At 38.3% G+C, this 27,847-nt stretch overlaps 1 long non-coding RNA gene across 6 annotated transcripts in view; it reads right to left on the minus strand.

Annotated features, from left to right (window-relative positions):
• Positions 1-6,426: 6,426 nt before the first annotated feature.
• The window catches only part of LOC140323786 (uncharacterized), a 42,205-nt gene continuing 20,784 nt past the window's right edge, over positions 6,427-27,847 (minus strand). For 3 of the 6 annotated variants that reach the window (XR_011919439.1, XR_011919437.1, XR_011919438.1), the window contains exons 2-3: positions 27,606-27,723; positions 6,428-6,748 (exon numbers count right to left, since the gene is read on the minus strand). This is a non-coding gene — a long non-coding RNA (uncharacterized lncRNA). Of the gene's footprint in view, positions 6,749-27,605; positions 27,724-27,847 lie in introns of all 6 variants that reach the window. The other 3 variants (XR_011919441.1, XR_011919440.1, XR_011919436.1) reach the window with 2 other exon arrangements.

Here is a 27,847-nt window from a genome sequence, read left to right on the forward strand (position 1 = left end):
AATAAATTTAACAATTGGAGTCAACCCCTGCCATTTTCCGAAGTACTGGGGTTACCATTTATGGCCAAATTTACGACAACCTCCATTAGGCTTGTGTCTATGGGCCAAAAAGAAGTACGGAGAAAGTAAAGAAGTAGTAAAGAGAAATACAAGTAATTGATATAAGCCTATTTATGTCACAATACTCTAATCCAGGGGTGTCAAACTCAAATACACAGTGGGTCAAAATTAAAAACTTAGACAAAGTTCTGGGCCAACCTTGAAATGTATTCAATAAAATTGAGGCGGGCTAAATCTTATGAGTGGCCCGCCGCTGGTACTCCCTCTTCATTGAAATACCACCACTACTACAATTCCCAGCATTACTTGCGTCTATAAAACAGTCCAATGCAGGGCCATGCATAGGCAGAGAGCCCTCTGGTCCATAGACGAGAGTGATGCTGGAAATTGTTGTAGTGACGCTATTTTAATGCAGAGGCAGGCCAGCTGTAGTTAATATTTAGGATTCCTTTGGGGGCCAAACAAAGGATGTTGCGGGCCAGATTTGACACCCATGCTCTAATCCTAGGAAACAGTTTATGTAAGAAAGGTGATCCTGGCAGAGGAGAGGCTAAACGTTTGTACCCATTGATGTAAATCCAACCCCAACTTTATTCCAAGTCCATATTGGACTACCTAAAAGAGTAGTTCATGACTGTAGCTTTCATGGTATCACAAAGTGGTAGATAAGCAGAGTGATCTAGGTACAACACAGCACTGTGACTACTTAAAGATTGCTTCACCAGAATTTAGCAGATACTAACCGAAAACAATATATCTGCATTGTTTCTAAATACCTAACAAGACTGTAAGTGAGTAAATTACCAACTAGACAATAATAGATATAGATTACTGCAGAACAGGGGAGGCCACCTAGGACATATTTAGATAGTTGTATACATGGATAGCCCTAAAGCTGCAGAAAACAAAACAAATATATCACTTGAGAAATGTTCTTCTTATAAATATGTATTGTCTTATTTTACTTTAAAACATATACATGACAAGTCTCTCATCTGTTCTGCCAAACCTGCAATGCTTGTGAGCCACACAGTTTAAGTCAGGAATTCCCTTTAATTTAATAAAAAAGTGGAATTGTGAACAGATAAAATAATGTTTTCAAAATGAATAATATTTCTAGAAGAAAATATATTGTATGTGATGCAAAACTGATATCTGTATTTCTGATACACCGTTAAATGCATAAAGCTGAATATATTTATAAAGTCTGAGGTTCAGAACTAGGTTTAGGCTGTATGGTTATATGGCTTTAAGTAATGCATCCTCCTTTTTTTAAACTACTATTTTTAAAAGTCCATGGGTATGTCATGATGGAGGGTGTAAATAAAGTGCTGATGCATTCTTTAAGTTACGAGGGTGGGAGTCCCCAGATGAGGAAACTAAAGCAACAGCAAAGGAAGGACTGTGGACTGTGTGGAAATTTTAGGAGCAGTAGTCTATCAAGCTTGCATTAGCTTTTGAAAAGATGGCTCTGTCCAGACTAACTGGAAGATGTATTGCTTTTAGGTATGGGTCAAAGGACCCCAGAACCAGTTGTCAGTTATTAAAACATTATATTTTAGCTTTGTGTTGCATTTAGTGATTTGCTTTCCCCAAATGACATTCTTCTTCTGGATATTGGGCTGTCAGCTCTCTTCTAAAGCTGTTAGCCAAACTTCAAGACTACAGCTACAAGTGTGATTTCATTATTTAACCAAGATCTTGGTGATCAAGGAAGTTGTACCTCAGCATTAGCAAAATTTATTGAGCAATACACAAGGAAATTAGATGTCCTACATTACCAGAATATTGCCCCACATCCCTCAATGAATTTTATAACCTCCATCTTTTACCCAAGAGGCTTAAACACCAGTAACTGACAACAAGAGTATTAAACAGATGGAACAAATGACTCCCTATGGTGTTACAAAAGAATCATAATATTTATTATTTATGAATGACTGCACAATGCTCCAATTTTAAGCAAGGTATCATTGCTACTTTATATGTAAGTAGTTTAAAGCATTGGAAGCCAATTGTTCCATCTGTTTACAATCTGAGTGATCAATTACTAGTGATTAAGCCTTTTGTGGGGTGAAACGCATTGGAGGATGAGAGACATAAGTCGGATGGTGTAAAGCAATGTAACTCCTTAGTTTAGTAGTACAAATCACCAATAGAGTTTATCAACAGGTTCACCTCCAACAAAGTTTAAAACAGTTTTAGAAAAATGAGCACTTTAATTAAGGAGCACCTGTCATTTTGGAGTCCTAATCCTGAGTGCACCCCCCTCTCTTAATACATTCCTCACTTTCCACACTCTCCTGCTTCCACATTCACTCTTGGTAACTGGCAAACCAGGCCTTGGCACTACATTCTTGAAGGAAGGGGAGAATGCCAGGTAGAAATTCTTGTCTGCTTGTCTGCACATTTGAACCTAAATTATTTTTTAAAGTATAACTAAAGTCTTAACTTTCCTTGGATTTATATTTTTGCTGTGTCACTGTCCTCAGAAGATTCATTGCTTCTAGCTGTGCTTATAACCAATGTCATTGGAATGAGATTAGGGAATAGATGGAAAAACTTCCTGTTGATATTTGTTCTTGTGTTAACAGCAGTTTTAATCGTTCTCTAATTTAAAGTACAAAAAAAGTTCTGGCTTTAGATTTTACATACAGATTTGTTTTACTTTCAGTAGCATGTATTTATTTAATCAGCCATTTATTTTAAAGACCTTTTGAAATGTAATTCATTACTCTGTATTATAAAACAATTTCAATACAAGGTAATAAATCATCTCTGTAAATAATTATATATATATATATAATTATATATATATATATATATAAATATGTAAATGTTTGTTACCTGTTTGGTAGATATTACATATTACAATATTTAATAATGAAAGCATTTTCATTTTTAAACATTGTCAGAAGTCTACGATGCAGTCTGGGCAATATCCTCCCAATGAGGCCACTAAACAGTGGGTATCATCATGCTATTCCAGATACTTATCAAGTTTTTTTTAATCAGGATTGAGTTTAAACACCTACTGGCCAGACATCTACTGGCTCATAAAGCCCGTTCCTGCAGAGAAGGCAAAATGATGTTGCAAATATATTTTTTGTTAACAAAAAGAAAGAAATGGATTAGCAAATTGCATTAAGTATTTGAAAAGGTAATCTATACAGAATACATTATAAAAGGGTAAACAGAGTGCTGCAGTGACACTGATCATTGATGTGTCTTTGAGAGAGAACTGAAGAGGGATTCTCTTATACACCAGTGACTCACTACTGGATTATTTACAGATTCCCTGTTGTTTTTAAATACGATGTATTCACAGGGGTCCTAGTTTTAGAGATGTAATTTATTTTAGCCATCAGCACCTGGTCTTACAATAATAGGAAACCTAGATACTATACAATGGTAAAGGAATGTGAACAAAATAAAAAAATACAATGGTAGTGTTTGCATTCATCCGTTCTGCAGCTATAAAGGATTAGGTGTCCTTTCAATCCATGCTTGACATTTTATGGCTTTTTATTGCTTGTACGCTCCTTGCAGCTAATCTTTTTCCAGGGGGGGCTGGAAACAATCTTTCAGAGGGCACTTATTTGATTTATTCAACTCTTCAAGACTGGAGAAGATAGACTATCATGGGTGAACCTGGGTAATATAAAAAAAACCTGGAATAAATTGCTTAAAAAGTTGCTTTAAACCATGGATAAAATCCGTTGCTGGTTTGCTGGATCATCTAGGTTTTCCCATGGTAGTCTATCTTATCTAGTCTTGGAGAGCTTTAATAAATCAGGCCCTATGTCTGTGTTTGGGGGGTGGCAAGTAGTAGGAAGACCATTTTGCATTCCTATGTAAGACTTGCCCCCTTGGTAACAGCAGCATAAGAAGTGGAGAAATCTCCCCTCTGGCAAACCCTCAGAACAACAGTGAACCACAAAACATCACTAAATCTTAAACCAAATCTGATGAGATTGGGATTCAGCTCACACAGCAAATATACAAATCAAGAGTGGCTGGAAACGGGCACAAAGTGTTCTGATACATAGCACAATGACACAACCTTTTTAGCAGAATAATAACCTTTTTATCCAAATTTAGAGCATTAATACTATAAACAGGTTTAGGATGACTGTCCTTCAACTGCTTGATACTCAGATCTTAAATGGTGACAATCTTCCCACCACTGATGTGATTGTTTAGCCAGTGCTAGGGATGGATAAAGCTGCCCAGTTCATTTTGCAAAAAATAAAAATATTGCTCCAACTTGCTAAAAGTTTACCAATCTTGCAGTAAACCGTATTGATGTCTATAGAGGGATCAAGGTATTCAATTGTGGACATTTACAGGGTTGGTAAGGAAGATAATTTCTTTATTGTTATGAATGCACAGCCTCTGCAATATTGTTAGCATTCTGGGTTTTTATTAAACTGGCCCCTGACATAAGTACTTTTTCATACATATCAATTGCAGGGAGGGGGAAAAGAGAGGGGAAGAAAAGAGAGGCTTTTGAAAGCACTAAATTTAAACTGATAAATCTATTCACTTTATTTCATATTTTCCTACATACAGTACATTGATACCTAGTATCAGATCAATTTGTATGAAATCAAGTTGTGTACAATATTCTAAAACAACCAAATACAGTTAACTCAGAAATTGTTTTCTTATACACACAGTTTCGGTCACATACCAAGTTTCATACCCAACGCGTTTCACCTAAATTGGCTTCATCAGGGGATATCAGAGCCTATTAGACCCAAACTAAAGTGTTCAAAAAAGGAAAAGAACATGGCATTATTAGTTTGATATGTACCTGAATAAGCTATTCATTTTCATCTTAAGAATATGGGTTCCAAATATATAGCAAATATTCTCAAATGACTTTAATTACATATCATAAGAGAAATAAAATCTTTAACTTACACTGCATGTATGTGTTTATCAGGTGTGTTGATAGTCTAAGTGACTCTTCAGAAATGACATCGCAGTACTGATCCGGTCGCTGCAGGTTCCAATATTATGGCTGAGATTCCTACAGAGAAGATATCATAAGGAGTACCAATTGATTAAGAATGAAATGGACAGAGGTAAAAATGGCAAGAATGCCAAGTTATTGTATGGGGGGGCTATGAATAAAACTTACTTGCTACATATGAAATTATTGATTGTTTTTTAGGAGGGTTTAAAGGTCGAACAAGACGCAATATTGGAGTCCGCAATGAGGTAGGGGTTGTTTAGTATTCAGATGTTCCTTTCCAGAATGGGCATAAGCAAAAATAAAGCCTATGCAAATGTATAACTTCAATTATAAAAGTAATGTACGAATATGTTGTGCTTACCTTGCTAAAATTATGGTTAGTTATAATATTCTGGAGAATCGCAGTATAAGATGTGTAAAATGTAATAGTGATGTTATCAATTTCCGTACTGTGAATAAACAGAAACATAGAACTGCAAAAAGGTGTATCTATGTTTCTTCATACTTGGTGTACTTACAATTTAACTGGTTTCAATAACAAAAATATGGAGAAACATAGATATTAGGTTGATAGGGAGAATTAGCACAGAAATGAGCTCATCATTCTGCTGCTGCTCCTTCACTCTCCTACGAAAAGCAGTGTACAGAACAAAGACACTCTTTTCCTGTGTTAGAAGTAAATCAGTTCCTGTCCATATATTTATATGTAAGGTAAGGAAAAGCAGAGCCACTCTTCTTTAATTGAAGTGTCTTTTTGTGCCATACAGACTACCAGCTTGTCTGCACTGTGCAATACTGGGATGGTGCTGCACTAGACACTTGGGACATTGCCTTTGAATTTTATTTGCACATTAGAAGTTTATCAATTTCCACGAAACGCAAAATAAATAAAAATAAACAAACATGCCAATGTAAACCATGCTGTCTCTTTGCTGGTAAGCCCAATACAAATGGAATTTGTACTTAAAGTGGTATGATTGGCAAATGGCTAAATCAGTAGTTGAAATATCAAATGCTGACAAAATGGTAACACTGTTCAGGCAGTGTTCTAATTCAGATATTTAGAAAGCACATCCACATTCTCATCTCACATTTATCAATTGCAATATAAATATAATCTGGGGAAGGATCCCCATAGCTTATGACAGGTTAGAGCAACACACCAATGAAGTCAGAACAGTTTCTTTTAGCAAGCTTTTTTTGTACTCTGCAAAAAGTTCCTAAGCCACTAAATATAGTAGTATGGTTACAAAAACTATTGAGGAAGGCTGGGGAATGCATTGGAATTTTGTGATTGCAATTAAAGTTAAAATTGTGTATTCAAAACTATACTTAAAATTTATTTCACAGAGAAAAATGCATGCTTTAAAAAAGGTAATGTATTTAAACAGGTGCCTCTGGTCCTCATAGCAGTTTAAGTAAGAATATGTTATTCAAGGACAGTGCAAATTAATTTAGCATTTGGCAGCCTTATCTTTATTGCAAATTTTTCACAAAAAGTCACACTTTTTCACATCCTTATTGGCAGGAATTTTCTGTCTCCAGAATGTGAGCGATCCGTGACATTATCGCTTACAATGCAGGACTAGTGGTGGTTGCTGGTTTTGCATTATACATTGTGCAGTTGGCTAAGGGGCAGCCATATGACCAGGAGAACAGAAGGGGCTTTGGTTGGTCGTCTATCATCTGGAAACCACTGGGAAAATCCTGTTGGAAAACAAATGAATGTAGTGTTAGGAATTAGTTTAGCTAATAAGTATTTACATTACATCAAACATAAATTGATTACAATATGAAAGGGGGCCCCAATTACCAAAAATCCTCTTTAATTTAGAAATAAATTAAATTCTGTCTAAATCCACAGCTTGTTATTGTTTATTTGAATGTTCCTTTTGATTGTTCTGTTCTGTAGACAGAAAAGGAATTGAGGGGAAACATCAATAATATTGCCCCCTATTTTAATTCTTTAAAATTGGAATCTTCAAGTGACAAGGATATTACTATATATCTGCTGTGAGACATGTATATCACTACTTACTTACATATTATCCATAAGTATCAATGTGTGTTTAAATGTATGTGCAAAAGCTTGTTAGATCAAGACATCCTATGTGAATAAGAATGTTGCAGGTAAAATTGTACATGAACTATACAAAGGGGTTAAACAGGTACTTCCAAAACCATCCAAGATAGTATATTCTAGAAGGGGTTAAACCTGCTTATCACATATATGGCTCAAGAATATTAGGAGTGCAGTTATATTTTTCACTCCAGCCAAGAAACTATTTGACTTAGAAGCTAGTACCGCAATATCGTCCATGCCTTCCAAGAACTGGGTTAATTCTTGCCTTTGCCTTCCAAGAACTGAGTTAATTATCATCAGTGAAACACAGAGGGCTTTAGTCATCTTTTTTTTTAAATGAACTTTTTTTAACTTGCTTTAACAAATTTTTGTATAAAATAAAATGTTTGGTATATTATGTCATTTTATAGATTGCTGTCAATATATTATATGTAATAAATTGATGTGATATGTATTCACAGTGGTTATCCATGCATACATAGAATAATGTCAAAAAATAACCATAAAATAGATTTCTACATTTAGGTGTAGATGTATATTTTGTGGAGACTTGACTGCAAATAATGAGGGTATACCTTTGGGTTTTAACACCTGAATGTGCAAGAAGTGCTAATTAACAAGATATTAACCATGTCCATCAGATTTATACGTTTTTGTAGTTTTATATGCTATCCAGTTGATTGTTCCATAGAAAGTATCTGACACGCTGAAACTGACACAAAATATTATCTGCATGCTAAGAGATTGCCTCAAAGAATCCCTGAAATTCCTGATTATATCCACAGGTATGGGTCTTAGTGTTTTCTGTGTAGAGTTGATCAAATTTATCAGAGATAGAAAATATATCACAGAACATTCATGGTATTTTTCATCTTTAATTAAATCATATAACAAGATATAAACATTTTTAAATAAATGATTCAATGTCAGTTTCACTAATATGAAATATGAAATGATCTAATACACAATGCTGCGTTTTGCCTTTCTTAGAGATATTGAATAAAGAGATATGGATTAAAAAAAAAAAACTGGTCTTGGATATTTTTTACATATCCAACCAACTGTCTTGTGTAGTTTCCAAGCTGGTAACTGGCGATAACATATACATGACATTGCTGTTTGACTAACTTCAAAAAAACTTGAATTGAATTGCAAGTTTTAAAAAATGACATCACAGTCTAAAAAATGAAAACAGTCTAAAAAATTATAGCAAAATATACAAAACATAAATGGCTAAATCAGTAAAGACTAACAATGATGTTGGAGGCTTACCAACAGAATACTTGGAGTAAAACCACAAAATCTCAGCCTCCAAAATCATCACATAATTTAATCAACACATCTGTGACCTAGCATCAACTTGGACAGTATGTAATGAGCATCATACAGCTGAAGTTTATGGCAGGGTTGCCATTATTGTGTATGCAAGCCCAATGCACATAGATGTTTACATGTCAGGAATATCCATACCTGGAGCTAAACAAATTGAAGAAATTATTATGATCTACTATGTCATTTTCTACTCTTTGTACAGCCAAGCAGTTTACATGTTTAGAAGCCCAATGGCTGCCTTTTACTTCCTGTTTATTTACAAACTCTTTAAATGTATATTGTATTTTCAGTGAACACATTTATAGAGTTCATTTTTCAATGTTAAACCACATAAACCGTAAATTGCAAATTGTTAATGAAATGTTGATTAGTGTATATTATAAGAAATATCTTTTAGAACAGAACTTTTGAAATGTAAAAAATGGATTATAGTGCTTGGCTATAGATGTGTACTCATCATCACAAATTCATTTTAGTTTCCGTTTTTAGCAGTAATACCAGGAAATGTAAATGTTTCAATTTACCACCAATATAAGGAGGCACTTCTTTATTTGTGACCAATGCAAAGAGGTTCTTCTTGCCCTAACACCAATTTTAGTATTTCTAGAAATATAAAAGCAGAACAAGTAATAATACAAAATGTAGATTTGCAAGGTTAAACAAACAACAACAAACAAAGCAAATCAAACCAATATAAATTCTTTGTGAAAGAACATGCATGTCTGTGTGTGTTTAGATGCATGTGTGGCAAAAAGTGAAACGTTTAGTGTGTTCTTTACATAAATATTTTTTGCAGTGGAAGCGTAAGGTGTTTGTCTTCCTGTCGTTATTGCTAGGGCTGACCTGACACCTCTTTCTTTTAGAATTAGGTAGATTTAATGGAATTGTGGCTGTGCTGGTTGATGCTGAGACAGGGCTGGCTGAGGATGCTGGCGCTGATGCTGTTTGTGTTGTTGATGACTTGGAGCTCTGCAGCTGTCGGACAAAGGCTGCAGCGACCAGGTCTCGGTGAACCCGTTTCCTCTGCTCAATGTGCGCCTTGACAAGGGTATTTCCTAGATCCTCAAGAAACATTCTCCGCTTGTTATTTTTGGTTGGGTTCTATCCCAGGTGCATGTGGGTCCACAACCCAAATGCATTGTACGCAGCACACATCTAAATTGTTATAAAACACAACCATTGGCCATCTCCTGGTCATTTGCTGACAAATGGAAGTGGCAGTCAGCTTGTCCAGGTTGTCCCATCCGCCTTTGTTTTTATTGTAATCCAGGATAAGTATAGGCTTTTTGTCAGTTCTTGATGACACAGCTGCATCTTTGTGAAAAGCGGACATAAATATCACACTCCGGTTTCGTCTTGGACAATATGAAACAACAGTGGTGGTGTCTGTAAATGCAAATTTTGAAGAAAGTGGAGCCCTGCCCTTCACCTGCAAAATTTTGGTTGGCAGCTCAGGTTTATTTTTTCTTATTGTGCTCACCATGGTAGGTTTCCTCCGGAGAAGTTCTTGCCCAAGGTCATAGCTGGTAAAAAAATTGTCACACGTAATATTGTGACTAGTGTTGGTCCAATATCTCACTATTCAATTCGACAGCTATTCGATCCAATAGTGAGATATTGCTGGGGTGATCGAATGCGGAATTCGAACACCATTAAAGTCAATGGTGGGAGAATTCGGGTGATTTTCAGAGACTAAGAAGGTCTACAAGAGCAATCAGATTGCTCTTGCAGCCCTTTACTTGTTGTATGTGTTCTTGGATAGAGTTTCTCTATCCAAGAACACAGAGAGTCCTGTGTTCTTGGATAGAGAAACTCTATCCAGGAACACATGCTAAAGGACTGCAACAGCGATCCTGATTGCTGTTGCTAGTAGTATGTTTTCTTGGATGGAGTTTCTCTATCCAAGAACACAGGGCACTAGATGTGATGAATAGGGAAACTTGTCCCCATTCAACCTACAGTGCCCGGGAATCGCCTGCAGGCACAGCTGTGACTGCAAAGCTCCCACGGTCATGTGACCGGGGGAACTGAACTGCAGCTATACTCTGCAGTTCTTCTACCATCCCCGGGGCACTACAGGTTAATTAACCTGTAGTGCCCCGGGAATCGCCTGCAGTCACAGCTGTGACCGCAAAGTTCCCAGGGTCATGTGACTGTGGGAACTGAATTGCAGATGAACTTTGCAGTCCCACTACGATCCCCGGGGAACTACAAGTTAATTATCCTGCAGTGCCCTGGGGATCGCACACTCTTCTCAATGATTGCAGACTCTGCTGCAATCATTGACAAGATGCCCGGCCATCAAGTATCTCTTACTTTGTAATACGCACAGTAATATGATACATTTGTTACATTTTTGTCACAGTGAATAAAAGAAAAATGTAATAAATGTATCAGAATATTACTATGCTGGAAAGTGTGTTACAGAGCAAGAGATGTCATGTCATTGTAGGATAACCTGTCAAAAAAAAATAGTTAAATAAACACAAACACTCAACAAATTAATTTACTATTAATTTTTTTATCCACATTTTTACAGTCGAATCTGGGTTTTTTTTTAGTCCGGTCTACCCGAATTCGAACAGCCATTTTCGGGTCGAATATAAGGACAACCCGAATTCGAACACCAACACTAATTGTGACCCCACAGTCCACTAGTCATATCGATGACTGCGCGCTTTCCTTGGTTTTTCTCTGGGATGCCACTTGCAGGTTTGACTGCAAGTCGCAAAATCTGTGAAACTCTGTAGATTCCATGCATAGCTTGTTTTTGCATCACAGGCTGCCCAGATTTTTATTCAGTATTTGCCTGGCTTACTGGGCATGTATTGCCGGAAGGGGCATTTTCCACGGAAAGGGACAAAACATTCATCTACTGTCACCTGAGGCCCAGAGTGAAACATCAGTGGAAGCAGCTGCACCCATCCCTCCCAGACATCCCTGATGCTCTAGTATCTCTGTTGTCAAATCTAAAGACTCTTGATATCATCCCAAAGGTAGGAAGTGACATTGTTGACCAGAAAATTGTTCTGCCTGATGACGGGTCCCAGAGACTATGAGTGGCCTCATTACAGGATCTGTACACTCTAGCAAGAAGAAGAACACCAATATAGGCATCCAGGCATTCCTCGTCAATGTCATTCCACATGTCCCCATGGACTTTTTTTCCTTCAAGGTTTGTCATAGAAATTGTGACTTTTTTTTAGTGACAATGACATGAACAATTCAGAACATGTCTTGATGTCACTTACTTTAGTCACAGCAAACCTTGTGATCCCAGGGGTCATTTTGATTGCATTTTCAGCAGCTCGTTTGTCATGTCAGGAGGTACTGAACTCAAACAGATGTTACCACTTTTGGATTTAAATGTTTCAGCAAGAATGGAAGCAGCTTCAGCAGTGGTGGCCTCCTCATCAGACTCATCGGATGTGTCTGTGAATTCTGGTTGATGCTACACTGTATCTTCCGTATCAGAAACCTGTTCATCTGTATCAATATGCTGACCTGCATCCTCTGTCTCATTTTCATCCAAGATATAATCCATAATTTCACTTTTTGTATATATTCTATGAATTTTTGCAATCAACTAAAAGGAGATGTGTGCTTTGCAAGTAACAAGACTAACTGAATAGCCCCTTCTATGTCTGGAATGCCTGTGTTGTTTTGTCTGTTTAGCTACAGATAAGAAGCCTGGGAGATAAGCCCTGAATAGAAGGGGGGGGGGGGGGGGAGGAGAGAGCTGGCTGTTAGTGTGATGTTCTGTGACTGAGAGCTGACGGGCAAATTTTAGTGTGTGTATGATCACAGATTTGGCAATAATTATTGTTATATAATTTATTTTATAACCAGGTCGAAACTGACCATACACAACACAAAGGTCATCATTTTCACCACAGAATTTTATAATTTAGTGAAATTGCTTATTTTTGTTTTAAATTGTTTAAATAGAGGATCCTGACAAAGTAAAAATAACCTTGATGCAATAAACTTTATTTGGTAATTATATTCGATTAAAAAATGAAAACGGGTTGTAAATGACCCTAATTATATAGGAAGGTTAAAAATAAAAATATTGAGAAAGACAAGTGAGTATAGCAAGTAGCGTGTACGATCATTTCCTTGATGTGCCATTTAAATTAGTCTGTCATCAAACACAAGGTAAAGTTTGGAGAGTTTTTCAATTTTCCTAAACTGGGCTCCAGTGCCTTAATTGACTTTTTACTTTTTTTTTTTTTTTGGTGTTGTCAAAGCCAATGTACAAAGTTTCCTGCCACCTATTTTACTTTTACACATTGCAGATGTTTATTAAAAGTTATTTTGTGTATGCCTTTACTTTTGCTACCACATGTATAACATTATAAACCTTTTCAAACATTACATTATCTGTTGCCTTACGATCATGCCATGACAATGTAAAGACAATGAGGCTTTAACAGAACCAATTCTAACTTTCTATAAAGAACTATGTATGAATCAGCAAAGGAAATGTTATACCCACTGTTCAACATCATCTGCATAACGTGGATATACATCATGCCATTTTCTGTATATGCAATCATGTAATGTTTCTTTGCACCAATCAGACGAATGTCTTTTGATTAAATTATAGGGAAAAAGATCTTCAGTGAAAGGCTGATGATGTACATATGGTTTTGACATTTGAAACCATGAGCTAAGCTTTATATTACCAACAGCATATGTCAAACTAAACCATACAGTTCCCTTGCTCAGTCCAACAAAGGAGCTAAAAGTTTATTGTAACTTGTCTTTCAGGGACAGTGGCATGGTTTTAAATCCAAATCATCAATTTTTAGTAGTGTAGTTTAATCAAGGGAACCTTGAGGTCTCTGGGGGATACAGCAAGGGGAAACTATAATATTATATACAGAATATAAATATATATATATATATTTATATATATATTGTAGAAGAAGAAAATGTCTGATGCCAAATTCAATGGATATTTGGCATCATGCAGCACAATTTCATCTGGAAAATAATTAAATGGTTTGGATAGGACCATGAATAAATGTGTTTCTGTGGATGTGTGGCTCTTTATTTGGGATCCAGGCCCAGAGTCTCCTGGAACTGCAAGGCACTCCATCCCTTTTCCAGGCCAGAAATTGATAATGGCTCTGGAGAACCTGGCCAAAGATGATATAGGAAGCAAGTCTTTCAGACTAAGGGGGAGTTGCAGCCTGAGGCCAGGTGGCTCAGGTGGACAGGCTGCAGTGTGCAAGGTAGGACAGCCCAGGATATAAAAACAACAAAATAAACACATTTTAAAAAATGAAGACGATGTTCTACTGTCCTAAAAACTGTGAGGGAAAGGCTCCCTCTACCTCCCCAGTGCCAGCTACTGGCTTATGAGTAGTAGCCTCCACTCAGACCCCCAGAAGTATATATCAGGCCAAGTTATACCGAATATAGGGTTCTTGGTTATTGGAGTGAACATGGTATACTAATATTAGGGCCCCAATCAAGCAGGACAAATGGTAGAGCCATGGGGCCTGCGTCTACCTCTCCCCTAACCATATGCATCCTACCCCAGGGTGTGGGAAAGAAAAGGTCAAGATATTAAGGAAGGAAGTAAGAGAAAATACAGGGAGAGAAATAGATAAACCAACAATGTCACCTTTACATACACAGACTAGCCCAGAGCAAATGGCTCCCCACCAAACTTTAAGCACATTACTGCTACTGCCCAGTAATTCTAGGCAGATCTTTCAACACAGCCCAACAAAAGGTAGCCCAAATGTATCTTCCAGTCATTTTCCACTAATACAATGTTATCTATTTTGAGAATGTTGCATCTCAGTGGTAACAAAATTGAGCAAAACTCAGATGGTGAATATTCAATGTTAAATACATGTGAAAATGATATCACAGAAGAATTATGAGCAGATTATGAAACGTTACTATAGCAAAACATTGGCTTCAACACTAGTTATGCAATATTTATTCTGGCTACGTAAAAAATGCTAGATTTCATTTTGGTTTCCAAATTAAAAGTAGCTATTGCTTTAAAATGTGACTTTTAACAGGCAACTAAATATATAATGGGCATCCTGAAATGGAATTTGCCTGAACTGTAGACATGTTTTTAACAATCTGGGTCCAAATCATATAAAAAAAGGTTTTAATAAAAAACAGAAAAAAAGAAAAAAGCTAGTAGAGAATATGAACATAAAACTTTTTTGTGTTGTAGAGGCAAGTTGCAGTTTCTTTAGTAGCTTGCACGAAATGCCCCTTTTCTTGGATACTTTAGAGGTACAGTTTAGCAGTGTGGCAGCTGTATACATACAGCAGCACATAAATACCCATAGTATTCCTGGGAATTTATTCATGGGGGAGAAGCATATGGTAATTTGTGCAGACATGTGCTGGGAGCAAACAGTAGGCAGATCACTCACTAGAGCGTGAAATTTTACTGCCCTTAGTGACTAATGCCAATATAATTTTCATATTGTTAGGGGTGTTCAGAATAATTATGGCTTAACACATTTCACAAATTAGCCACATTTTAATTGATTATGTAAGCATACAACAAATAAAACAATAACTGTGTTTACAGAATTTCAAATTGGTCATAGTGGGGATTATAAATGTTTTATTTTCTTGAAAACTTTACTGAAAACCATTATTTGATGTATATGTGTTATATAAATAGCCTAAAATTTGAGTTTCAACATGTACTGCTAGTTGAGTTTCTGGAAACCCCACAATTTGACAAAGTAAGGCTATGCAAGGGAATCTACACACAATTCCCATTCACCAATACTAGAATGCTAAATGTGCCAAGAAGAGGATGATTTACATGCAGGGAGTTCCATTTGGGGATGTCTAAGGTGGTATAGGAAGTAGAGAAGTCATGTTTTTGGCAGTAAAGAAAATAAAACATTTATGTAGCAACCTATCCCAACTATGGCCCTGATTTATTAAAGCTCTCCAAGAATGGAGAATTTACACTTTCATCAGTGAACCAGTGTTCCAGTAAACCTGGAATGGTTCAGGTAAAGGATTGAAAACATTTGCTAACAAATAGGAAATGACTTTTAAGAAAATAATTCCAGGTTTGTTGGATCAACCAGGTTCGCTGATGGAATTGTATCTTCTCCAGCTTTAATAAATCAGGCCCTATAAAACAAATGATATTTGTTGTAAAATAACCATGTTAAACTAAATCTTTGCCACCTGTAACTGCACAAAGGCCTGCTAAAGTCAGGCCTTCGAAAGAATAATCCTCACTTAATGTTGAAGTAGTCTTTCAGCCAAGCCAACAATATACTGTATATATAACCTTAATTCTAACAAAAAGCAACTTTCCTTTTCTGTGCTGTAGGAATTTCCAAATACGATAAGGATCAAACAGATAGCTGTTAACCTTCCACAAATGTAAAAGGTCTTAAAGCATTGTCTGTGACTAAAGTTTAGTTTGGCTATGCTAATTTGTTTGGTACATGTGTTCTGCATATGTTTCCCATGGACAGGACAAAGAGGGATCTCTTGCATGAGGCTGCCAGCCCAGCTGCAAGACCACCATCTGAGAACTGACACCTGTTCCTCCAAACTTCTTACTGCAAAGGCAAATTCCAGTATGGCATTAACTGTAGATCTAATGGCTTGAGGTTTAACCCCTGCTGAGCACAACATTCTCAGATTACATTCAATTATTATTAATTAGAAAGCATCTTTTAGTCCAGTTATGTATTAAAATATATTACAGCTTAAAGGGATCCATACCTTAAAGGGACATACCCCACCTGCTGCCTATACTGCTGAACTCACTGATGTGAGAAATCTTTTTAAAGCTGACACTTCCAGGAGTGTCACTCATCTGGGTCCCCCACAGTTCTCACCAGGTTCTTCTGCTTTTCTCTGCTACTGTATTCTGTAATCACTGAAGGTCAGAGGGAGAAACTTCTTCTCCTTCTTTCCTACTCTGTAGTACAAGGACCCTCTGACACATAGGGGACATCGTCCCTCTTTCACATAGACTCATTGTTCATCTCAAGGGCAACTAAATGGTTAGCTTATCTGTATCTCTGTTATTGGTTTGTAATATCCAAGTCATGTAGATCAGTAAGTACTGTCATACCTTCCTACCCAACAAGGACAAAAATTGGTTAGGTAGGAACCAGCCTTTGTGCTCCACTATTCGCTCTTGACTTTTTAGCACGTTTCCGTTACATGCAAAGCAAGTTTTGGCATTTATTTGTTAAAAATATGACAACGTGCCATATAGATTAGTATTCCATGTTTGCGCTGGAAGGATATAAAGAAATAACAAATGAGTAATATACTGTTTTATCTGTTGATTTAGGCATCATATAGTAGTATTCATTGAACCTCTAATATTCCATTGTTTGTTGGATTCCATGTGGTTTGTTCCAAGTTTTTAAAATAAAGAACAACGCCATAAAACACTGGGTAGGGTTAACAATTTACAATGCCAAAAAACAATCATATAAGACCAACAAGAAACATTTGTTGTAACTATTTCTATGATAAAAGTAGGAAGCTGTATATGATAGTGATAATACCAATGCAATAAACACTTCCAAATTAGGCAGAGCAAACTACAATGTATCATGGGAATTTACTAAAAAACAATAATTAAAAGGTAATATTCAGCAAAAAACTAAATTCAGTATGAATCCTAATTTTTTTTTACCAAAAAGAAGAATACAAAGGTATAACACAATTTAACATCCTAACATTATTAAAATTTAAACAAAATGAGACAAATCAACATTCTTATAACATTTGGTTGCTTTTGAGTACTTCTAATTATTGCACATATTATTTAAAACACAAGCCGGCTTTATACACAAACCCACAACCATGGAGGCAGGGGTATCAATAGGGAGGGCCTTTTATGAAAATATGCTACCCTTGATTCTCTTCCATGTTGGTCATGCAGATATCATAACTAAGGATGAGCAAGCGAGATTTGTAAGTTCGATCTCACAGCGAATCAAGCGTTTCTTGCTTACTGAACATTTAAGCTAGAACAGCCTTGTGATTCACCAAGAGGTCATGTTCTCGCCGAACAAACGAGGGAAAAAGAAGGGGGCAGTGACTGCTTTTGCAATCTGATTGCTCTTGCAGCCCTCAATAGTCCCTAAAAATACGGTCCATGCTCCGTCACAGGGCCCACCGACCTCCTCCTGTTGTCAGTACTCCATTCACTAAGATTGTATTACACACATCTGGGTGAGTGGCATTGTCAATGCATTACACCCAGCTCTGGATGCCAGTTACCAATGCGTTCCCCGCTCCATCTTAGGGCCCACCGCCTCCTCCTCCTTCTGCTGTTGCCGCCTGTCAGTACCCCATTCACTAAAATTGTACACTTCTGGGTTGCATTGATACTGCACAATACCCAGCTCTAAATGTCAGTTACCAATGCGGTCCCCGCTCCATCTCAGGGCCCACTGCCTCCTCCAACTGTTGTTGCTGCTGCCGCCTGTCAGTACTCCATTCACTACAATTGCATTACACACTTCTGGGTGGGTGGCATAGTCCTCCTGCTGTTGCCGCCTGTCAGTACTCCATTTACAAAATTTGTACACTTCTGGGTGGCTTTGATGATGCACTACACCCAGCTATAGATGCCAGTTACCAGTGTGGTCCATGCTCCGTCTCAGGGCCCACAGCTTCCTCCTACTGTTGTTGCTGCTGCCGCCTGTCAGTACTCCATTCACTAAAATTGGATTACACACTTCTGGGTGGGTGGCATTGTCAATGCATTACACCCAGCTCTAGATGCCAGTTACCAATGCAGTTCCTGCTCCGTCTCAGGGCCCACCGTCTCATCCTCCTGCTGTTGCTGCCGCCTGTCAGTACTCCATTCACCAAAACTGTACATTTCTGGGTGGCATTGATGATGCACTACACCCAGCTCTAGATGCCAGTTACCAATGTGGTCCCCAGTCCTTCTCAGTACCCACCGCTTCCTCCTCCTACTGTTGCTGCTGCTGCCTGTCAGTACTCTATTCACTAAAACTGTATTACACACTTCTGGGTGGGTGGCATTGTCAATGCACTACACCCAGCTCTATATGCCAGTTACCACTACCGTCCCCGCTCCATCTCAGGGCCCACCACCTCCACCTGCTGCTGCTGCAGCCTGTCAGTGCTCCATTCAATAAATTTGTACACTTCTGTGTGCCATTGAATATGCACTACACCCAGCTCTATATGCCAGTTACTAATGCGCTCCTTGCTCCTCCAATGTGGTCCCCAGTCCTTCTCAGTACCCACCGCTTCCTCCTCCTACTGTTGCTGCTGCTGCCTGTCAGTACTCCATTCACTAAAATTGTACGCTTCTGGGTTGCATTGATGATGCATTACACCCAACTGTAGATGTCAGTTACCAATGCGGTCCCCGCTCCTTCTCAGGGTCCACTGTTTCCTTGTCCTGCTGTTGCTGCTGCCACCTGTCAGTACTCCATTCACCAAAACTGTACTCCTCTGGGTGGCATTGATGATGCACCACACCCAGCTTTAGATGCCAGTTACCAATGAGGTCCATGCTCCTTCTCAGGACCCATTGCCTCCTCCTCCTGCTGTTGCTGCTGCCACCTGTCAGTACTCCATTCACCAAAACTGTACACTTCTCGGTGGCATTGATGATGCAATACACCCAGCTCTAGATGCCAGTTACCAATGCGGTCCCCGCTCCGTCTGGGGCCCACTGCCTCCTCCTGCTGTTGCTGCTACCGCCTGTCAGTACTCCATTCACTAAAACAATGCACTACACCCAGCTCTATATGCCAGTTACCAATACGGTCCCCGCTCCATCTCAGGGCCCACCCCCTCCTTCTGCTGCTGCCACCTGTCAGTGGATTCACTAAAATTGTACACTTTGGGGGTGGCATTGATGATGCACTACATCCAGCTCTAGATGCCAGTTACCAATGCGGTCCACGCTCCGTCTCAGGGCTCACCGCCTTCTCCTGCTGCTACTGCTGCTACCTGCCATTACTCCATTTACTAAAATTGTACACTTCTGGGTGACATTGATGATGACCTACACCCAACTCTAGATGCCAGTTACCAATGGGGTCCACGCTCCGTCTCAGGACACATCGCCTGTTTCTGCTGCTGCCGCCTACCAGTACTCAAATTGCATTACACACTTCCGTTTTGCATTGACGATTCACTACACCCAGCTCTCCACTTACCGATGTGGTCTCCCTGGCGATAGCTGACCAGAGGCCACACACTGCTACTGCTCTCGCTGACCTTATAGGTATAGGCCTTATAGGTGACTTTATAGGTATAGGCCTTATAGGTACCTGATACCTTATAGATACAAATCCAAAATCCCTAATTTTGGTAAAAATGTTTTAGTACTTATCCGTTTCTACTGTTATCGACCCTTCCACTTTCAAACACGCCATTATTCTCCCTATCCTGAAGAAACTCTCACTAGACCCCTCCCTAGCTTCTAGCTACCGTCCTATCTCCGTTCTATAAAAGACTCACCTGAGCACCAACTCTCTCCTTGACCCTCTCCAGTCTGGCTTTCGAGCTGCCCATTCCACCGAAACAGCCCCAACTAAAGTGGCCAATGACCTCCTCAGAGCTAAGTCTCAAGGCAACTTTTCCCTCCTACTTCTCTTTGATCTTTTCTCCGCTTTTGACATTGTTGATCGCCCCCTTCTAATCTAAATTATTTGCTTCACTGGGGTGACACTTATCTCTCTGGGTTTGGTTCCTACTTGTCTGACCACTCCTTTCAAGTTTCTTTCAATGGTAATTCCTCCTCTCCAACTCTCCTTCTTGTTGGTGTTGCCCAAGGGTCAGTCCCATACCCTCATTTAGCTTACATTACCATCTGTATGCTGATGACATTCAAATCTACCTGTCCACCGCTGACTCCCTCAGTCCTTGATAAGGGCTCATGCTGCCTGTCAGCCATCTCGTCATAGATGTCTAACAGGTTTCGGAAACACAACCTGGATAAAACGGAACTCATCATCTTCCCCCCCTTAAATTCCATCTGACATATTCCTAACTGTTAACAACACTGTTATTTGTCCCTCCGCTCAGGTACGTTGTCTTGGCGTCACCTTCGTTTCTGCTCTCTTCGCTTCTCCAATGACCTACTACTGACTTCCTCACTCATACACACACACAGCTCCAAGACTTTTCTAGAGCTGCCCTGACTCTCTGGAATGGTCTTCCTCATCCTATAAAGCTTGCTCCTACTTTCTGCTCATTTAAAAAAACACTTAAAACCCATCTTTTAAAACTTACCTACTTCTGTCTCCTAAAACCTTACTACTTCCCACCACTCCAAATCTCCCCTGCTATTGGTTGATACTTCCCCCACCTCCTAGATTGTAAGCTCTTCTGGGCGGGGTCCTCTCCTCCTCTTGTGTTACTGTCTGTATCTGTCTGTCATTTGCAACCCATATTTAATGTAAAGTGCTGCGTAATATGTTGGCCCCATATAAATACTTATCTAGCACGTGTACCTAGCCTAAGTGGCACCAAAAAGTGGGCTGATTTGTGAAAAAGTTTATTATCACCTATTGGGCTCTTTATTTCTTTTAAAGCTGAACTCCAGGCAGATAGTTCAATACATAAATAAAAAACAGCCATAAGAGCTATTTTTTCTGCCACATGATCTGTATTACTATAGGTAATTCAAATTCATGGAGGTGTTCAAATCATTGCATTCACTTGTTACTGACCATCTTGAAGCTCTTGTAAAATAATTAAATATTTTAAAGAAAAAACAGTGAAAGAATGGTGTGCATTTTAACCACTATACATTGTATCACTCACAATCACCATAGCCCAGTAACTAAATAGATAACATAAAAGTAGGCCATACCCTAGTTAGGCCTATTAACCCTAATTAATATGGTCCTTCAGTTGTCCAATTTTACAATACTGTATCTTCTGCAGTATCTTACTTTTTATGGTAAAACCCCATCCTATGCTTCTTGTCTCTAGTACATTTGGGCCTAGTTATGCTATGCTATTTACTATGGCTACTAGCCTTAATGTCTTTTTGTGAGCATTTGCAGTCTCTTAAATATTGTAGGAAAATGTCTACCTGTACTTCTTTCTCTACATTTCAGCTATTAAAAATAAACTGCACTTATTTTGTTCAACCCCTTTACTTCATTTTGTGCAAAGTACTGCTATTGAAGCGATAGCAATCTCGGATCATGCCCCGGTGCAGTTTACAATATCAACCACAATTCCCAAAGGAGACGCTATCATTTTGCGATTTCCCACCTTTTTGTGTACAGATCATGCCTTCCAGGCATAAGTGCATTCAGCATGGCATACTTTTGTAGCCACAAATGGTGGGCATAGAAATGATCCGGGATTGTTCTGGGAAAATGGGAAATCATTCATGAGTGGCTGTATTATACAACACGAAGCCAAAAAGAAAAAACAAGTGACTGACAACGTTGTCTGTCGTTGCATGGTTTACGAATGGCACAACAGCACCTTACAGAGTATCCATCCCAGACCGCTAGAGAGATGTGGAAGGCAGCCAAGAAAGAGCTTGATGAAGGGTTGGAACGATATGAACAATTTAAAAATAGACACACCAACATGAGGTTCCATAAATTTAGTAATAATGTTTGGAAGATGTTAGCAAATCCGGTAGGGGGACCATACCTTAATAGAGGGATTTTGTCACTCCTGACCCCTACTGGGGATATGGTTACTGTCCGTGCACTAATTAATGCCCAACTGGCAGATTTCTATACAGGCTTATATGCAAAAAAAAAGGGGAAGACCATTTCTGACCCATCGATATTTTGCAAGGTCACTATGCCTGTATTGACACAGGATTATCTAGATTATATCAACTCTCCAGTCTCGAAGCATAAGATACTGTCCACAATGAAAGGGCTGGCCAATGGCAAGTCACCAGGCTCAGATGGCTATACGGCCGAGTAATATAGGATTATGTGTGAAGACATGATTTACACAGTCTATTTACCTCTTTGTGGGATCAGGGCTCCTATTTCACCTCAGGGCGGGAAGCTTTCATTAAAGTTCTCCCAAAGAGGGGCAAACCTGAGATGCGCAGAGTCATACTGCCACATATCGCTCATAAATCTGGACTTGAAAATTTTGTCCATGATATTGGCCAATAGACTGACACTGCCTACCAGGTCTAAATTCCTCATCTCAGGTGAGGTTTGTAAATGGACGCTCTGCGGTGAGCAATATACGTAAAGTGCTGGTGGCCTTGGATCATGCCAAGCAGCATCAGCAGGAAGACTGTGCACTCATTAGTTTAGACACAGAGAAGGCCTTCGATAGTGTGGATGTTGCTTGGCTCTTTTCGGTCCTGGATAGAATAGAATTCAGGGGACAGTATTTGGCGTTACTGCAGGCAATGTATGAATCTCCGAATGCCAGTATACACACTCCAGGGTTTGTGTCAAAGACGGTGTGGTTGGAGAGAGGCACCCATCAGGGCTGCCCCCTCTCGCCACTAATATTAAATTTAGCGATTGAACCGTTGGTCAGGTTCCTTGATAATTCCCGCGAGCTACATGGGCTGAAGTTTAAGAATTCCGAAATTATGATAGCGTGTTTTGCGGATGATATACTGCTCTTTCCTGTGTCCTTCTCCAAACTTTTATATCCCTTACAAAACATCCCTTTAATATTGTGGAGACAGGACATACTGCATCTTAACAACGTTTTTTCAAAGTTTTTTTGGCAGGAGGCGCGCCCCCGCATTTTTCTACAAAAACTGTATTTTCCCAAGTCAGAGGGGGTGCTAATTTCCCTAATGTATGGACATACAATTTAGCATGTTTAATGTGGCATATTATTGACTGGCTCAAAGGCATCTCGTTTTTCTCTAACTACCTGATGGAAAGAGCAGTAACACAACCTTGAGAGCTTTGCTGCATAGTCCAATTTCTCGGCTTCCCACTCATCTAGGATATAACGCTCTTTTTAGGGACACTATTCTGGCATGGAAGGAGGTGAGAAAGAGGATGAAGGTGTCATATTGTCTATCTAAGTAGCTTCCTATTTGTGGGAATCATATGTTCCCGCAGGGGGACACACACTTAATATTTAAAAAGTGGAAACATAATGATGTGGTCACAGCGGGAGACCTATGTAATCAGGAATCAGGGCGTCTGCTGACCTATAGGAAGCTTCAATTGAAGTTATCACAACGGAAGTTGCTTCCACAGCCTCTGCACTATTTACAAGTAATCAACTATAATAAGTCGTTAGTACCCGATGTTCAGGGAGCGTTGAGATATAACCGATACAACAATCTTTTGCTCTGTTCTTCCCCATGGATATCAGCAAACTATAAATCAATACAGGATTATTATCATAAACCACTAACAAATACCAACGTGGCTACGTGGGGGAAGGAATTGCATATAGAAGACATCACCTTCATCGCTATCCGGGGGTACCAAACAGTTTGCAAAGCAATGGTCAACAAAGTATGGAGGAAGACTCAATTCAAGCTGCTACACAGGGCCTATAGGGTATTCAGAAATACAGGGGAGACATCTACTCAGACTAACCTAGCTTACGCTTGCCCAAAATGTGGCGCCTTGTGGGCCACCTTGGTTCATCGGTTATGGGTATGCCCATTGATTCAGGGATTCTGGCGCAGAAATCTCTGATATGTATACCACGTGACAAAACATTGTGTTCCGGCTACTCCTAGCCTGTGCCTATTTGGTTGTTGAAATGACGTGATGGAAGAGGTGCCTGGGAGAGGTTGACGAGACTAGGTCTTGGTATGTCTCCTGGCAGCAAGGAGAGCACTCTTGAGTTGGATTGACCCATTACCGCCAAAACTAGAGATGGTCAAGTCTGCTCCTGCTGCAGTATTGTATTACAAATTGAGTCACTAGATGCGGAAAGGAATGATGACAGATATGTATAAGTGGTACTCTTATCTCCTCTACATATATTCTGAAGCAGGCCAGAAACGCATTCTGATGCCTTTTCAGCACTCCACCTGGTCTATAATGAATGTGCCTTCATGAACTAGCTGATGAAGTAAATATATTAAGGATCATTATGTCAAGTGATGGGTGTCACTATTGCTATCTGAGCAAAGAATTTTGGATTTCTTATAGTTCATTTGTTTACACTCAAGTTTGAAGATTTTCTATAACCTAATTCTCGAGATTATTGTGAATGTTGATAATGTTTATATCATGCTCTCCCCCCTCCCTCAATACTGTTCTTCCCTTATTAAGGTGTTATTATTTTTGTTTATGTTTCTGTTATGTTATGTTTCTGTTAATGTTTGTTTTAAATTTTAAAAACCAAATAAAAAAAAAAAATAAACTGCTGCTGCCAGTGAGTTTTAGATTGGTGAAAACAGGGACAGCCACAATAAATAACTGGCCAATTTCTATCTGCCAGTCTAAGCTGGCCTATTACTAGTTGATGAAAAGCATGTGTCGCTGCAAAAGCTACCTTAAAAAAATCCTTTTTCTCAAACTGGAATAAATCGGATTGAGATACTACAACTGCATGTAAGCCAAGCTAAATGTTAAATAAAAAAATCAATACCACAGCCAAATATGTGCCACTGGTGTAAGCAATAGCTGAGAATGACAATGAAAATTGCACTGTTCTGTAACATCACATACAGCTTTAATGTAAAAATATTCTTTAAAAGCATTTTCAATGATTTCTATAAATCCACATGAAGACCCTCTTCCTGCTGTAGACTTATGGCATTGGAAAATATTCCCCAGTGACTAGCTTCTTATGCCTTTTAAAAGTAATTTGTCTATTAGCTCTAAAAGGGGCCACAATTTACCAAGACGTTTAATCTTTTGTAAACTTCTATGGGATTTGCCACTAAGTTTATCTGAGAATTAACCAACATACATGCAAGATGTTGGCATTTTGTCAGTATTGTTATTTTAATACCTTCAGTGATAAATATATGTAAAGAACAATATTTAAAAACCTGTTTGTGGAAGTAGCATATCAACAACCTATCAATCAAGTTGTGTGCAATCTTTTGAACTCATACCTAATATGACTTAAGTAGTTTAAATAAAAAGACGTACGTCATGAAACATAATTCCACCCATTCAACTGCTTTTCATGTACTGGGTCATTCTACTCTGCTCTGGTTTTGCTACAGATAGTGGTCCAAAGAAAACCCTGCTGACATTGAAATATGTGAAAAAGATGCCCACTTAGACTAAAATTAAGTCTCACAAAAATATTGAAAAACATCTCCTTGGCAACAAAGGTGCACATATGTTTCAGATCTGCTTGGCTCATAAGATCCTGAAGTCAGGATTGAATAATTATACTAAGAAGAAATTTGTCATCATAAATATGATACAAAAGTAATATAAAACTCATGCAAAAGACCATCCTGAAGTTTTATTCAGCAATTGCTTAAAGAGTTCAAAATGAAAAAAAATATTATAGTAGTCATATTTACTTTGTACCCAATAAATGTTTCCCTTTCTGTCCAATCTTAATATGGTGCCCCCTATATTATATAGCACGTCTACAAACCCCTAGCAACCTCTGGAGGAACCCTGGTTGAGAAACATTGGTATAAACAATTAACAATTAAAATGCAATATGATGCACAAACTTTATAAAGTTAACAAAATGGTATAGGTAGGCTTAGATATTCATTGGGGCTTTGCAGTGGAGAAAGCTGTACCTGCATATACACTTATAATTAGGTTCTGCAACACATTTATTTTGTTTGGAGGTTATAGTACTACTTAATAATAACAGTAATATAACAGTACTTTTAAAACAGTAAAAGTACTGTATAACAGTACTTTTAAAAATGGTATTGCTTTCCTTTTAACCCAGCCCATAGCAAAATAAAAAGCCTACATCCTATAAGTGTAGCATTTTTTTTTACATTCAGATGTAAATCTCTTTGTTTATCCATAATAGACATATATGGGGTCATATTTTCATATCTACAGTATTAATTTGTTTATTGGGGGCTAGGCCAAAAGGATAAATTGAAAAAATATGATAAATATGCCCCACTGCTGAGAAAGCATGGACTCCCCCCATTTGCTCTCCCCCCCCCCCCATTTGCTTTCGAGGGACTGGATCTCATTCATATAACAAATACATTGGGTCTGGAGAATGGCATATTATAACTTGAAAGTCTCCTTTATTAGGTGGGCTACCAGGTAATTCTGGGGAATTAATGCAGGGGTACAGACCTCTTACCCCGTCCCAGAAAGGGTTACTTATAAATAATGGTGAAGGATGAGCTAGAAATGTTCACAAAATTATTTTTAAATGTTGATAAATGTATCAAAATAACATACAAATTTAGATTGCTAACTTTGTAAGTGAATGCAAAGCCCCTAAACATTTTTTGGATTTTTTTTTAAGGGTATAGTTTAGTTGGGAAAGCTGTCATTTAAGTAGTGGAAATATACAAAAAAAGCAATGGATGTTTTTAGTGGCTCCATGAACTTTGCAGTACATTTTACTTTCATGTTAATGACATGTTAATGAAAGTCTGAACTTCAGGAATGCTTCAGTAGTGAAGAATGATAGAGATTTGGAAATTCTGCTTTGAATATATCCTGTGAATCCCATGTTAATGTTTCTCCCTAAGTGGTTCTGCAGTACACTAACATTTTACTGTAGTTATACTTCATATTAGTAACATAGCAGTGGAAATAAAGTTGGGTCTAACATAATAAATTTACATTAAATGTGATTAGTGTTCTGCTTTACCTTCTTTCTTGAAATGATTTCAAGGCAAATTTGAGCCCATCTGTTATACAAAGTGTGTAATATGAAATTGTCTAAAAGGTGATCACAGTCAAAAGCAAACAGACACAATTATAGTTTATAGTGTTCCTTTAAATCATAATTTATTAATGTAGACTGAGATGCACAGGAAGATTGTGTATCATGCAGCACCTTTATACAATTAAACATTTGGTTTATTTAAAGCATGTCTAATGCCATAATATTTTTATAGTCTTAAATAAATGCTGGTTGGAAGATCCCCCTCAAACTTACCAAAGACCCCAAGGAAGAGAGAAGAAAACTAGGACAATCTACTCTGAAGACATCTGTCACTAAAACAAGTGCCTCTACTAGAGATTTCCCCTACCTTAGTGTACCATTAAAAATCTTTTCACCTACCTTATCTCTCGTTCCTCCAACAGCCAGTACTCTCCTTTCATCTCTGATGCTCTGGGCAAAGAACAGAACCTTAGCATTTCTTCAGTCTAGGAATACTGATGTCGGAGGCCTTTCAGTCCTGAAGAAGAGGAGATTAGTTAAATTCTAATGGTTTAAAAAGACATTGGGTTTATTTGTATTAGAAGGTTGACAGTCTGTCAAGTCCCTGTTACTAGATTAATTATAGGAAGAAGAAGTTCAGA

This window comes from Pyxicephalus adspersus, chromosome 2 (genome assembly GCF_032062135.1).
Source record: "Pyxicephalus adspersus chromosome 2, UCB_Pads_2.0, whole genome shotgun sequence".
Lineage (NCBI taxonomy): Eukaryota > Metazoa > Chordata > Amphibia > Anura > Pyxicephalidae > Pyxicephalus > Pyxicephalus adspersus.